The sequence below is a fragment of the Talpa europaea genome (assembly GCF_964194135.1).
Source record: "Talpa europaea genome assembly, chromosome: 7".
Taxonomy (NCBI): Eukaryota; Metazoa; Chordata; class Mammalia; order Eulipotyphla; family Talpidae; genus Talpa; species Talpa europaea.
In genome coordinates this window covers 28793372-28808450 of record NC_140074.1, presented here as the reverse complement: position 1 = coordinate 28808450, position 15079 = coordinate 28793372, and positions in this window count along the sequence as shown.

Genomic DNA, 15079 nt, shown 5'->3' with positions numbered 1-15079 from the left:
TTCCATACTGTGTAATGAAAAATGTGAGAGAAAAAAATAGAAAGCATGACAAGAGAGCCAGTAGGAGCAAATAACCTGTTATCAGGGAGGACAATGGGTGAAAGAAGTATTCTGTGAACAGTTAATGGCTGGGCTTGATTTGTAAGTAATACTCTCTTACACACTGCCATCTCTGTTGCTTTTCCTTTCCTCTGTAAAAAAGGGTGTACACTTAATTGAATTCATCTTTTTCCCACCTTTTTTTCCCCTAAAATTGTGCTGATTGGCAGAAATTAAAAGTACAAAAAATTCAATATTGATAACAGAGCAGGAAAACACAAAATCACTTAATGAGTCACATTGCTCCTATTTATTTCATATGAGACAAAAATAATCCTGTACTCTTCTGCTTATCCCTTGGTCAATGCGAGCAGAGTTCTAATTGACTAACTGGGTTTAATTTACTTAATTTGTTATAGATGCTTTGATACCAAGAGAGCTACTTAGGAAACCTTATAACACAATGAATAAAATGGCTGTGCCCAATTTAAGGAGTCTTAATGAGTGGAATCATATTTGTGACAATAGTGGGTTCAAGGTTGAGATGTTATTGCACTGAAATCATCATATAGCTAATGCTAAATTATACAAAATCTAAATGCTTTGGAAATAAAGATTTTGATAGAATTGTATAGACTTTTGTTTCATTTATGTTTTTATTACTTTGTGATTATTTTATATTCCTCATGCAGTCCTGATCCCTAGATTTCACCATTTGCCCTTCTAGTCCTAGGGATAGACCTCTCCCACCTACTTCCATCTGGTTTCCTTTTTCCCCTAGCTATTGTTGTAGTATTGCCAGTGAGAGACACTGCATGCAGGAAGAAAGAAGGAAAGGTGAAGTTATACTTGCCCCATTTGATCTATATCTGGGTATTAGGGTTCTTTCTGGCAGTGGCTGCATTGCTGTAAGAAGACTGCCCTTTCTTGTCATTACCCTTCATAGCTCCAGTTCATTTTGCCACCAATATTATCGCCTTATCCCTTGCAACTTCAGATTTCCACTATGGCCAGAATTCAGAACACTCAATAGCCCCCTTGGCTCCCCTAACAGCTGTTCCTCTGGAATGTATCCTTTATCTAAATTCTATTCAAAATCATCCCTAATTGCTTCTTCTGTCTCCCCCATATATTCTCACTGACATATTTTTGTTATTTGAATTCAGAGTATTCTAAGATAACAAGAAATATTTCATTCAATTCAGTTGTTTTAAAATTGAACTAATATATTGTCCAATGTGTACAGACATGCTAAACATTACCATTACTCAAGCTGGAAAAAAGTTTAAAAACCTACAAGAGAATATTGGATGCCATAGCTGATTCTATAGCTAAATAATGACAATATTAAATATTTCCACAGAAATGTCATATTTCATGTATTAAATGAGCCAGACTCAACAACCCTTTAAAACTATCTCTCAATTTTTGGAAAATAATAATAGTGCATGCTTTGAAGGTTGGTATTTATTACCAAGGTTTTTTAGGCACTGTAAATTTCATTAATTTTAGAAAATTAAATAAGGAAGGGTACATAGATCCATTCATTGAATTATTAAAAGTAAAGTACAAAAATAAGGTTAAAGAAAGGTGATAACCCCAAAATAACTGCTCCATGCATTGGTATTTGAAAGGAGACATTTGAATTATGGGTAAAATTAATGTAGTCTACAAAGTCCTTTTTAATAAAATGACATGCATTGACAACAATCATGGTACATTCTTTAATAAAAGCAAAATATAATTTGAGAGAAAATACATAGCAGTTCCTATGGAATGTTGGCCTATTTTTTTTTTTTTTAAGATTAATTTATTTATACAGGAACCCAGGTACAGGCCACATGCGTGGGAGGGTGAGAGGTTTCACCAGAGACACAGCAGGTAACAGAACAGGCAGACTGATGAAATACACTGCTGAAGGGGGCAGCGGGCAAGACAAGAGAGGTCTGCTGTGCCAGGTGGGATTCTCACCAGCCAGGATTGAACCCGCGCTGCAGAGGCTGTGGACAGCTTCACAGTGCAGCGCTCAACTGCCTGTGCCACCAGGGAGGCCCTGGCCTATTTTTGACCTTGTAAATGTATAAAAAGATACCTAGTATCACCTATACACCTCTACTAATGTATTATAAATTTGCTTCTTCTGAATTCAGAAAAATTTTGTATTTTCTTTTATAAATTAGACATGAGGCTTGCTACCTTTCAATGCACATACTACTGCTCTGTGCTTTTTGTGAATTAGCAATGCACTAGCTAATTCTTACATATAGACACCTTAGGAAACTAAGTGCAAAAAAACAAGAGATTAATTGGGTCATGATGTGCTTATATATTAAAGTTGAGATTTGTACCCAAGGATTCTGTCTCCTGAGTCTCTTATGATCAACCAGTATTCTATGTCATGATTTTCTTCTCAACTGGGTATGCCTTTCTTTCTTAGACTCAAACCTTTCTGAAATATTAAGCTGAAACTGACAATACTAAGTGGAAATACAGGGTGGGGATGGTACAAAAAACCTAGTGTTCTCTCAGAATTTTTTTTTTCCCATTTTAAAAATTCACCTTTTAATTTTATACCTCTAAGAATCATGTTGCTTTGATTAATATCACATAATTTTATCTAGTGACACCATAACAATTGTATTATAAATGTTAAATTTATTATTTTCTAGATAAATAATTTACAAGGCTATTCTATTATTACAGTTAATACATTTGTTAATTTCCCTTTTCATACAATAGTTTTCCTCTATTTGTTAATTTCCTATAACCAGGGGAACAAAAGTAATATAAAGCTATGGATGACAATTCTATATATAGCCTCTTTTTTTATAATAAGAGGTCAACTTCCTGGAACCTTTCTAAGATTTCCACTGTTTTAGTGAAGGACAATATGTTTTCCAAGTACTTATTTCTGACCTTTGGTTCATGTGCAATGATATTGTGGCAGGAAAAAAGCATAGTAGCATTTATTTCTACCAAAGGGTTTATGTATATTTTCAACATTTAAAATTGTAAATTTTAAAAATAGAAGCAAAAAGAAGAAATGTAACAACCATATCACATCGGGCTTTGCTTTTTAGAATTCTATAGTGATAGATGATTTTGAAACTTATCTCCTCTTTATGGGAGGATATTTAATATAAACCAAAACAAGTCCATGTAAGTTTTAAAATTATTTTTATCCATGTAATTATTATCCTTAGATAAGACCATTTGATGCAGTATCTTTACCTTCAACTCCATTTTACAATACTAAACCTTAGCATGTATGAAATGTTCATTTTTATATGACTAAAAAATGATACAAGTTCTGCTATTTCCAGGCAACATTCCTCCTCATCATAATTAAGGGAATACTTTGAATTCAAAAACATATATACATTTGGGTGCATGTGTGTGTTTCCTGTTTGAAATCAGTGTTATTGTTACTGGAAGAACAGTGTGTGGTTCTCAGGCCTGTCTCATTAAATTTTATGAAAAATATATTTTAAATATTTTTTTAAAGATTTATTTTTTTATTTATTTATACAAGCACTGTATACAGTCAGAAGCACGAGAGTATGCGAGAATTCACCAGAGCCAGAGCAGGGCGCAGAGCAGGCAGAAAGACCGAAGTACACTGCTGAGGGGAGCAGCGGGCGGCAGGAGAGGTCTGAGCGCCATGTGGGACCCTCCTCCGGTCACCAGGGAGCAGCCTGGGATTGAACCGGCACTGCAGAGGCTGCAGGCAGCTTCGCAACCCAGCGCTCAATCGCTGCGCCACTGGGGAGGGCCTTAAATATTTTAAACAAAGTTTTATGAGGCATTAGAGATTTGCAATTTTATAGGTGTACTAATGCAGCATGTTGATTTTCAATGGTGTATATCTGAAATTTACAGAATGCTACTATACAATGTTACTTCTATTAGAAAAAGACAAAACAGAGGCCTCCCTGGTGGCCTAGGGGTTAAGTCTCAGCGCTATCACAATGAAGGCCTGAGTTCAATCCCTGCCCAGGGAGCTAACGAACATATGGTGCAGCAAACAGACTTCTCCTGCCTTGCCCGCTGCTCCCTTCAGCAGTGTATTTCAGTAAATCTGCCTGCTCTGCTCCCCAACTCTGTCTCTGGTGAATCCTCTTATCCCCCTCCTCCGCACCTCTAGCCTATACCCCATTTCTTCTATGCAAAAGTAAAGAAAACATTTTAAAAAATGAAAAAAAAGAAAGAAAATTTACTTTTATACTAAAACTTCTCACAAGGGAGTCTTCTAGAAAAGGTGATAAAATGATATACTTAAGGAGGAGTCAACCTTTCAAGTTCTTTTCACTATTTCTGGTATAATCAGAATTTTCATCAGTGTTCATCTAAGCCATAAAAATAACACTATATTAAAGATCATTTTATGGACATGACTTATTAATGCCTGTGTGTTCCTCACAGAAATCCTTTTCTGCCCCCCATCCTATGTTTCATACACACACATACTCAGCACAGGTTACAATTGCTCAACCATTGTTATCCTACCCTATAGGGGTTTTGCCCCTTTGGTTCTTAGGCCTTTGTTATGCAAAAACAGGTTGAGTGGGAAGGAAGATTTTAACAAGAGATTTGAGGAAACAAAATGGAAAAATGAGGGTCTCCCCTAGTGGCGCAGGCTGTTCTGTCCAGCGATGGTCCCACATGGTGCGGCAGACCTCTCCTGTCTCACCCACTGCTCTCCTTAGCAGTGTATTTCAGTCAGTCTGCCTGTTCTGTTCCCCACTCTGTCTCTGGTGAATCCTCTCACCCTCCCGCGCATCTGGCCTGTACCCTGGTTCTTGTATAAATAAATAAATAAAGCTTTAAAAAAAAAAAGGAAAAATAAGATTTAAGGCAGTTATAAAGTAAGAATCTCCCAAGCAGCTATGAGATATGGAAAAGTGGGAAAGAAGACAAAAACTTGTTTTGTAAAAGTACCACTGAGGGATATGAATCAGGGTGTCCCAATAATGCTTTTGAAGGGCCCAGAGTTACTGGAGAGCATTTTTATTACATTTTTGTCTTCAGAGTTATATTTCTTTCGACAGTCTAAAGCTCTTACACTCCATCATTAGAAGGCTGGAATATTTTGGGGGTTAGCACATACACATAAACACACAAATATTTTACATAATATATAAATTGATTTTAAAGTCTTAAATTATTTTTAAAAGACACCAGCATGTTTTTAATGTGGGAAGCATAAATATATTTCTTCTAATTTTTTTTCTAAATGGATAAGAACATAAATACGTTACTTAAATTGAAATTTTAATTAATTATTTTTCAAATCTTACTGACAACTGTAACACTTGTCCTTAAATGAAGATGTGTATACATTATGAACATTAGTAAAATAGTATATAGCATATAACACGATGTTTGCTTTATTTTGACATTGATTCCTTTGATAAAAAACATATTTTTCTCATTTTTTGTCTAATAGAAATATAAAAAAATATAGAAACCACATGACTTTTAAAAAGTCAAATCAGAGGTTCTTAGATGTTTTTACTTCCAAGTGCCTTAATACTTACAAAATCCTTTGCAAGTCCACGGTTGAACATACAGAACTTACTCATCTGAAGAAGAGACACTAGCCATAATCCCTGTCCTTTACTGCATTTCACTATGCCAAAAATAGGTAGCATGGCTTGGATAAAAACAACATAGGAGCATAATTTAGTCTGTTTGAACAAAAAAGACTATCTTTCAATGTAGTAGAAAGAAACTAATGAATTTTAGTGAGTTTAGCCAAATTTATTTTCTGAGTATCTGTTGGATGCAAAATAGATGGTGTATGTGTCTACGTGTTTTGAGGGGCAGTATGACTAAATGACCAATTCCCAAAATCAAGTTTATTCAGACGTCTGGGAGCACTGGATTAAATTTAAAAAATTTACCATGCAAATTTTAATTAAATTCATCAGGCAGCCTTACAACCAACATTGCAATGCAGAATATTCAAAGAAATCTACATGTCAGCAAGATGTCTAGATATTTGGTGTGCCAAAATCCCAACTTAAATTGCCAATTAAATATTAAGAAAAATGTTTCAAAATCTCTGGAAATTTAATAAAGTCACTACCAACTTTCCAAAATTAAAATAAATTCATAGACCATAAACTGTGTGGATAGAATTATAGACACAGAAATACACACACGCATATTTAAACATAAACTATACATATAGTATGCCCTGGCCTGAACCCTGAGCAGCAGCTTCCACCCACACCTCAGCACTGATAACATCTTTACTCCTTCAAAATATAACACGGTGTGAAGAAAAAATAAACAAAGGATATTTTTGAAGTCACTAAAACCCTCAGATTTCTAGGGGTAAAGGGGGGACATGAAGCCATAAAGAAAATTAGAAATGGGGGCCTCCCTGGTGGCACAACGAGTTAAGACACAACCCATGAAGTTATCCCAAACTGCTGCAGCACAAGTTCAATCCCGACCAGGGAGCTACCCACATGGTGCAGCAGACCTCTCCTGACTCACCCGCTGCTCCCCTCAGCAGTGTATTTCAGTCAATCCTCCTGTTCTGTTCCACACTCTGATGAATCTTCTTACCCCCACACCACTGGCCTGTATCCCAGTTCTTGTATGCATAAATAAATAAATCTTTATTAGAAAAAAGAAAATTAGGAAAAGTAAGAAAAAGAAAGTACCATTGATGAATGTTAAAGCAAGGGGACAGGATTCGTCTTATTTGCATTATATGGCTACAAGGGTTAACAGACAATAAAGCAAAGGACAATTACAGAATAAGTCTTTTCAAAAATGTTCAGATAGACTTTTATCAAGATTCAGAGCAGGCTTTTTCCAAATATTTATCACATTGGCATGTGAAGTCAAGGTCAGTCCAGACACTGTGGGTCTCAAGAGAAACATTCTCTTAAAGAATGAATATTATCCAGGTTTAGGGTTATATCCAGAAATAACCTTTTTTTTTTTTTTTTTTCGCCCCAGAGACATCTAAGACTAGAGTTTCTGCTTTTGTCATATAAAGTTACCACCTCTTTATCTTGTGAGATCTCATCCTCTTTTCCTTGACACCCAGGCCTTCATCCCATTCATTAATACAGGGATAGACTTTTTTTTTTAAGATTTATTTATTTATTTATACAAGCACTGGGTACAGTCAGAAGCACGGGAGGGTGAGAGAATTCACCAGAGCCAGACCGGGGAACAGAACAGGCAAACTGACGAAATACACTGCTGAGGGGAGCAGTGGGTGATGCAGGAGGAGAGGTCTGTCGTGCCTTGTGGGATCCTCACAGGTGGCCATGGATCGAACCGGTGCTGCAGAGGCTGCGGGCAGCTTTGCAACCCAGCGCTCAACCACTGCGCCACCAGGGAGGCCGGAGATAAAGATCTACTGACAGCCCCATTTACTCTGAAATTTACAGCCATGTAAATTCTCCATATGTTTATAATTATTTTTTTCTCCTACTAACCTGTATTGTGTTAATATGTTGGCTATTTCAGCCCAAGAAGAACCCAGGAGGATGGGGGAATATTCTTTACACATCTGTGGGCCGAGAAATCAAAAGGCCATTTTAAAAATGAGAAAACAAGTTATTCCAAATATAGTGGGAAGAATGCAGGGGATATTATTTCTTGAAACAATTTTTAAAAATAAACAGAAAATAGAATCAGATTTTAGAAAACTTTCATTAAGCTTAGCAAAATTAAGAATATATGGTACTTTTGAAATAATAATAAAAACAAAAAGGAAAAAGCAGATAACAGACTATAGGATATAGGATTACATTTAAAAGTTAGCTTTCTGAGGAGACAGAAAAATAGGTAAAAAATAAACTGTAAAGAGACACAAAATGGAAGTTAATATCAGAATTAGAAAGCAATATGCAACAGAAGTAGCAGAATTCATACTACAGAAGATTGTAGCTTAACACTAAGATTTCTATTTAGTGGTTAATATATACATATATATATTCTTAAAAAAATATTAAAAGACAAAAACAGGTTACTTTTGGACCTCCCTAGTGGCTCAGGTAGTTGAGCACAGTGCTGTGAAGCTGTTCACATTCTCTACAGTGGAGGTTTGATCCTGGCCAGTGTAAGAGACACTCACATGGCCCAGCAGACCTCTCCTGTCTCGCCTGTTGCTCCCCTCAGCAGTGCATTTCAATCAGTCTGCCTGTTCTGTTCTCCACTCTGTCTCTAGTGTATCCTCTCACCCTCCAGCACATCTGGCCTGTAGCCCGGTTTTTGTATGGATGAATAAATAAATATTAAAAAAAAGAAACAGGTTACTTTCACAATGTTAGTTGAAATGCAAAAGATGCACATATATATTTATACACACACACATATATACTTGCATGTATATACACATATACAACATATATAATATGTGTCTATATATCTGGGTATGTATGTATATATCAACCTATCCTGATATTATATTGCTCATATGTGTGTGTCTGTGTATATATATATATATACACCTAAAGCTACCTAATATATATTAGATATATGTACCTTATATATATGGTATAATATATATCTAAAACATCTATCTAAAGCTATTTTAAATTTTATAATGTCTCTGTTTTCTAAAATAAAATAATGTATTTTTGCACCAGTAGTAAATGTTTTGAATATGTGATTTTAAAATTTCTTTGAAATATATTCAGAGTTTAGGAAATTGTTTTTGTTTTTTAAATGGTCCCATTGGTTCCAGTAAAATCTATAGACAGAATTTACAAAAGAAGCTAAATCAAATAATTACTACATGTAAGCATTTATAATATTCTAAGTAGAGTTTCATAATACCGTTTCTATTTTTTATCTTTTTTTGCCTTTATTTTTTTTAAGATTGGTAAAACTAATACTTTACGTTTTATGAAAAGCTTTACAAAATTAATTTTTGAAGAAAATGCATATTTTCTAAATACCTCTGAACCTTACTTTTATAATTAAATTCATAAAGTTTTACGTTCCACATTTATTTCTCTCTTAACAGTTTCCACTGGTAAAATAAAAAAATATAGCTGAATTGTACAAGAAATAAAATTGTTAAAGAATGTTCAAATACATGGCCTTTGACTGTTTTTCACAGGCATATTGTTTTTCTAAGTTCAGTTAAATGATTCAGAAATAAACTTGAAAAAATCAAAAGATACATTCATATCAAATTGCATGACCAATAAATTTTTGGTTTAAACAACTCAAATTGAAGAGAAAATTTTAAAGTAGAAAAAAATAGTTTATAATGTCAATACATTAATGGTTAAACATTTTAAAATATATTTGTTTAACATCTTAATATTTAGTTCTTTTAAATCTCACTATAGTGGTTCACTCTATTGATTTTGCATTATGACAATTTCATCACATTTATGAAAACCCATGGTACAACTGACATGAGCCACTCTACATTTTTCCAAATGATGTCTATAATTTTCAAACACAGAATGAGAAATATGCAGAATTATAACCACAGCAAAAACACTGAGTGCATGATGGTTCTTTATATATGTCCTTATATAAAATGGAAATCTTTTAAGGAGAAACAATTATGTAACAAAGAATATTTATGGATTATTTTTCCCTCTTTTGGAGATTTCATTGAACTTTTCAGGACCTTTTTCTAAGATAATTCTTCTTCATGGTCGAGGATTCCCAAGATAAGGAACTGATTTTTCCTATTACAAGTGCCAATTTCATAAGTGGTTTTAGTGGTTTGAACATTTGTCCAAGAGTAACAAGAGAGAAACCACCAATGTGTATCATATAGACCACCAAAGAGCCATCAGTCTCAAGTGGCTTTCAGTCACCATCAACCTCAGCCTTAGAAAATAGTTTCACAAATTTTGCTTGCTGTTAACAGACTTTCTCTGTTTCTGCCTGTTTTACTTTGCCACATTGTAATGTCTACAAACAAAGATCAAACACTAAAATAATGAAGCAAATATTTTAATATTAAATAATGTCACTGGATAGCTGCTAAAAACTCCATTGCCAGGCAAATCTGAGTTTCTTGTTCCCTGCACAGGAGATGGTAGAAGGTAAAAGAATAAGGTTCATTATTCTGGAGAGAATTGTAAGTGACAACTTCAGTAAGAAAATAATTTTTCTCAACAAAAATTATGGAAGTCATTGTGCTGTGAAGGTCATGTGTGGACCCAGGAGCCCAATGCTTAGGTTCAAATCTTTGTTTTCCGACTTGCCAGTGCAAAATAACTTGGCTTCAATGAATAGTTATCACCTTCTCATTACTTTCATAAAAGTTGTCCTTTTCTGGAAAAATGGATATTATTAATAAATTTTATTCAGTCTCCTGAAGCCATTTGAGAGTTCAGAAGCCATTTGAGAGTTCACTCTTACTATGACTAAGAGTTGGATGAACTGTGTAAATTCTCTTTGCTGATATTTTATCATTTATTGCTACTCTGGTTTAATGTTCAAAGTAATTAAATGTTGGTATACCTGCCAAAACCACATCCCTGCTTGAAACTACTCCTTACCACAGCTCCCACTAATAATACTATTTTTTGCACCACCTTCCAGACACCATAGTCAATTATGCCAGGAGGATAAAGATAATTCACGGGAAAACAACATCCTCTTATTTCGTACAGGCTGCCTTTCAAAGGTTTCAGTAAAGAAATTCAGACAGCAGAGTATAATATGGATATGTCTGGGAAGTCTGGAGCCATGTAGCTTTGGAGCAGGCAAACCTATTCAGCCTCACATTAGTATAGAGAATTGACCACAGAAGGGTCATTTGGGGAGAACCTGAAAGATGGGGAGAGAAAAGAGGCCATGAAGTTATCAAGCAGTAGGTAGAATTTTCTAACATCTCTCTCTACCTCCAGTTGAACTTGTTATGAGACTGGTTAAATTTTGCCTTCTCTACTTGAATTCAAATAAAAAGAAATGTTCACCTTAATGAACTTGAACTTGCATGAGTGATTTCTATTTCTTCCAACTAAATGATTCCTGCCTCTAACAGATGTTTTAGTATTGCAAAACTATAAGCAAGTTCTGTAAAAAAAAAAAAAAGTCACTAAATGATAAGTGTAAATAGGAGGACTGAGGTGATTTCAGGCAATGCCAAGCATCTGTATGCTGAAAATTAACTTGAAGAATTAATTTATCTCGTATCAGCAATGGATATTTGTTTTTAATTAATTAATGTGCAATAACATGGGTTTACATCACTGTATAGGATTCAGAGGAATAGGTTCATACCGCCTCACATGGGCATACCACATTCCACCTATCCCAGAGCAAAGAAACCTATGAAAGAGTTAAAACAAAAAGAAATAAAAGTTTGCAAAAAGGCACAGAAGTGTTTAGAAGAGACATCCTGAAACAAGAAAATTCCTATAAGAGCACACTTATGGATAAGTTGACAAGATTGCACCACTTTATTAGAGATTTGGAAAAGAAATGAGCCTAAGTAGAAGAAATTATTCTGCTTCTGATGGATAGATAGATAGTGATCCGAGAAAAGGATTCAAATTATAACAAGATCTTAGAGTGTTATCTTTGATAGATTTGAGATATAATTCCAATTCTATCTTGGTCAAAGGACTTCATCCCCCTATTCTAAGCCTTTATCTTAAAGTTGGAATAACAATACTTACCATACAGGATCTTTATAAAGTTTAAGAATAAGGATTTTGTCATCAAACAGACCTAGATTCCCATCCTATTTCATAATAATGGATCAAAAATCTTTTTTTCTTACAATATCTGTTTATTATTAAACCCCAATTACAATGGCTATAATGTATATATATATATATATATACACATTTATATATACACATTTATATATATATATATATATAGAGAGAGAGAGAGAGAGAGAGAGATGGAGCTCTATCTTAAATCTCTAAACTTTTGTAGGGACACGGGAGGAAAATTCCCCACCTCTTTGGGTTCTCCCTGGACTGGTCAAGAAAGGAATTAACATCAGAAGGACTAGTATGAAAGCACAAGGGACTATGGTGATGGTGCACTGGTGAATTGGTGGTGGAAATTTTATGGGACTACACCTGAGAGGATAAAGCAAACATTGTACAAAAATGAACAATGATGTAAAATATATATAAATGCATTATTAAAAAATACATGAAAAAGGACTAGTATGACAAATAGACCAAAATTAACTACATGCATCTGGAAAATTTATATGGCTATAAATTCTAGAATAAATAGCACAGAAGCCAGGAGGGGGTCTCACATGATTTGTGCTCTATATTTTTTGCACTGCATTCACATAACTTTCTCAGGCAAAAGAAGATTATTTCCGGAGCTAACCCTATTTTGGATTATCTTCACTCTTTAAGGTAGTGACAGGATCTCTTGAAGCCCACAGGGCCTACATTGACCTAAGCTCAACATGTTAAGGTTACACATAATAGAAAAAAGCATACTTTGAACATCTTGGGGAAAGCCCAGCTGAATATTAAATTAAATATCCTTTAATTTAAACAAGAAGATTTTTCCCTAATATTTTAGTAGAATTCATGATTAAGATATTTATAGTTTATCCCCATAGCAACTTGCTCTTCTTATTAGCACATGAGATATTGAGGACAGGAGACCTTTGTAATGGTTATCTGTTCATGTTTTGTAATGACTTATCTCTTGGTTCTCCACATCACTTAAAGTATAACTTATAAGTTTATGCATATGTCTGAATAGTTGTCATGTTCTCTCTTCTGTTATAATAGATATATTTTGTTTTACAAGTAAAATCCAAAATCCTTAAGGAATTCTAAAGTTCTATAGTTCTGACCACCAGATCCCTAAACTTGTTTCATGAAAAACTTAAGTCGTTATCAATTTCAGGCACTGTTGATTGGACTTGTTACAGATAGTCAAAAGTTTTCAACACAGTCCTGAAGTTATCTTTAATTCTAGTACCCAAATTTAAGCACATTATGGTTAAATGTATATAATATAAAAATGAAACAGATGAAGAAATAAGTGAAATATTTTAAGATAAATGAACTAGATGTTATTTTGGAATTGTATCAAATATGAAAAGGGATAAGAGTTATTAGAAAACCCAGCAGATCAAGAGTGCAGTTTTGCTGGTTCTTGTTGTCCTCGTTTCTATTTGAATAATTCTCTGTTAAGCCTACACCATAGAAAATAGCAGTGGAATCAAAAAATCTTTCTTGGGCCTCCCCTGGTGGCGCAGGCGGTTGAGTGCTGCGCTGTGAAGCTGCACGCAGCCTCTACAGCATGGATCGGTTCCATCCTGGCTGGCCGGCGAGAATCCCACATGGCGAGGCAGACCTCTCCTGCATTGTCTGCTGCTCCCCTCAGCAGTGTATTTCATTAGTCTGCCTGTTCTGTCCCCTACTCTGTCTCTGGTGAGTCCTCTCACCCTCCCCCACATCTGGCCTGTACCCCGGTTTCTTGTATGCATTAATAAATAAATCTTTAAAAAAAAAACTCTTTAGGGCCTCCCCGGTGGCGCAGCGGTTGAGCGCTGGGTTGCGAAGCTGCCTGCAGCCTCTGCAGCCGGTTCGATCCCCGGCTGCTCCCCGGCCACCGGAGGAGGGTCCCACATGGCGCGCAGACCTCTCCTGCCGCCCGCTGCTCCCCTCAGCAGTGTACTTCGGTCCTTCTGCCTGCTCTGCTCCCCGCTCTGGCTCTGGTGAATTCTCTCACCCTCCCGCGCTTCTGACTGTACCCAGTGCATGTATAAACCAAACAAATAATAAATAAATAAATAAGACATGCCTCTAGAAAAATTATTTAAAAAAAAAAAAAAAAAAAACTCTTTAGGTAAGGCAATATGCACATTTATATTACTTTCATGCATGTATACATATATTTATTCCTGTATTAAGTAAAAATGAATTAAGTATTTTTATGAATAAGTAAATGATTAATTAAGTGAAATTAAGCATGAACAAATTAAGTAAAATTTAAATAAACAAAGAGATACATATGAACAAGATTTTGAGAAAGAGGAACAATCCCAGTTACCAACTTGATTAAATTAATGTTATGCTTATCCTATTAATTTAAGGTCACTTACTAGATTTATGTCAGAGCAAATTCATGAACCTACATTAAGAACAAAATAGAAAGATAGAAGCATTAAAAGCAATTACTCTGGGCCTCCCCGGTGGCACAGCGGTTGAGCGCTGGGTTGCAAAGCTGAGCATAGCCTCTGCAGTGCTGGTTTGATCCCCAGCTGCTCCCCGGCCACGGGAAGAGGGTCCTACATGGCGCGCAGACCTCTCCTGCCGCCCGCTGCTCCCCTCAGCAGTGTACTGCGGTCCTTCTGCCTGCTCTGCTCCCCGCTCTGGCTCTGGTGAATTCTCTCACCCTCCCGTGCTTCTGACTGTACCCAGTGCTTGTATAAATAAATAAATAAACAAACAAACAAATAAATAAATCTTTTTAAAAAATTAAAAGTAATTACTCTTTTGGAAAAAAGATTAACGGATTTGTGTTCTTTCTAAATAACATGGAAACAATTATTACTCAGTCCTGCTAAATTATATATCTTGAATCAGCACTTCATAATATTTTGAAGACAAAAATGAATTTTAAGAGTAGGTTGTTCAAGTCCTTTTTTCCACTAGGAGAAAGCTGAATTCTGGAAATGACAGAATTGCTAAAAATCTTCATCCAATGAGATTTTTTTAAGTTGACTTCAGGGTTATATTTCCGGTTGTTATGGTACTTGGATTGTCTTCTCTCAATTTAAAATTACAATTTTTTAACAACAAGAATTTAGACATGAAAACGGTAACTGGAATTATGCTATAGAGGTTTATTGGAATAAACCTCTGTAATAATAAATACTGAAATCTAAGAAAATAAGGAATGTAGGCACATAGACTATCTTTAGAATTCCTCATTAACATGGGTATAGGAAGGGAATTTTTTTTTTTTTTTACGATTTATTTATTCAGGGCAGCAGGTCTGCCTTGCCATGTGTTTATCATGCTGGCCAGCTGGGATGGAACCCATGCTGCTGAGGGTGTGGACAGCTTCACAGCAATGCGCTCAACCACCTGCACCA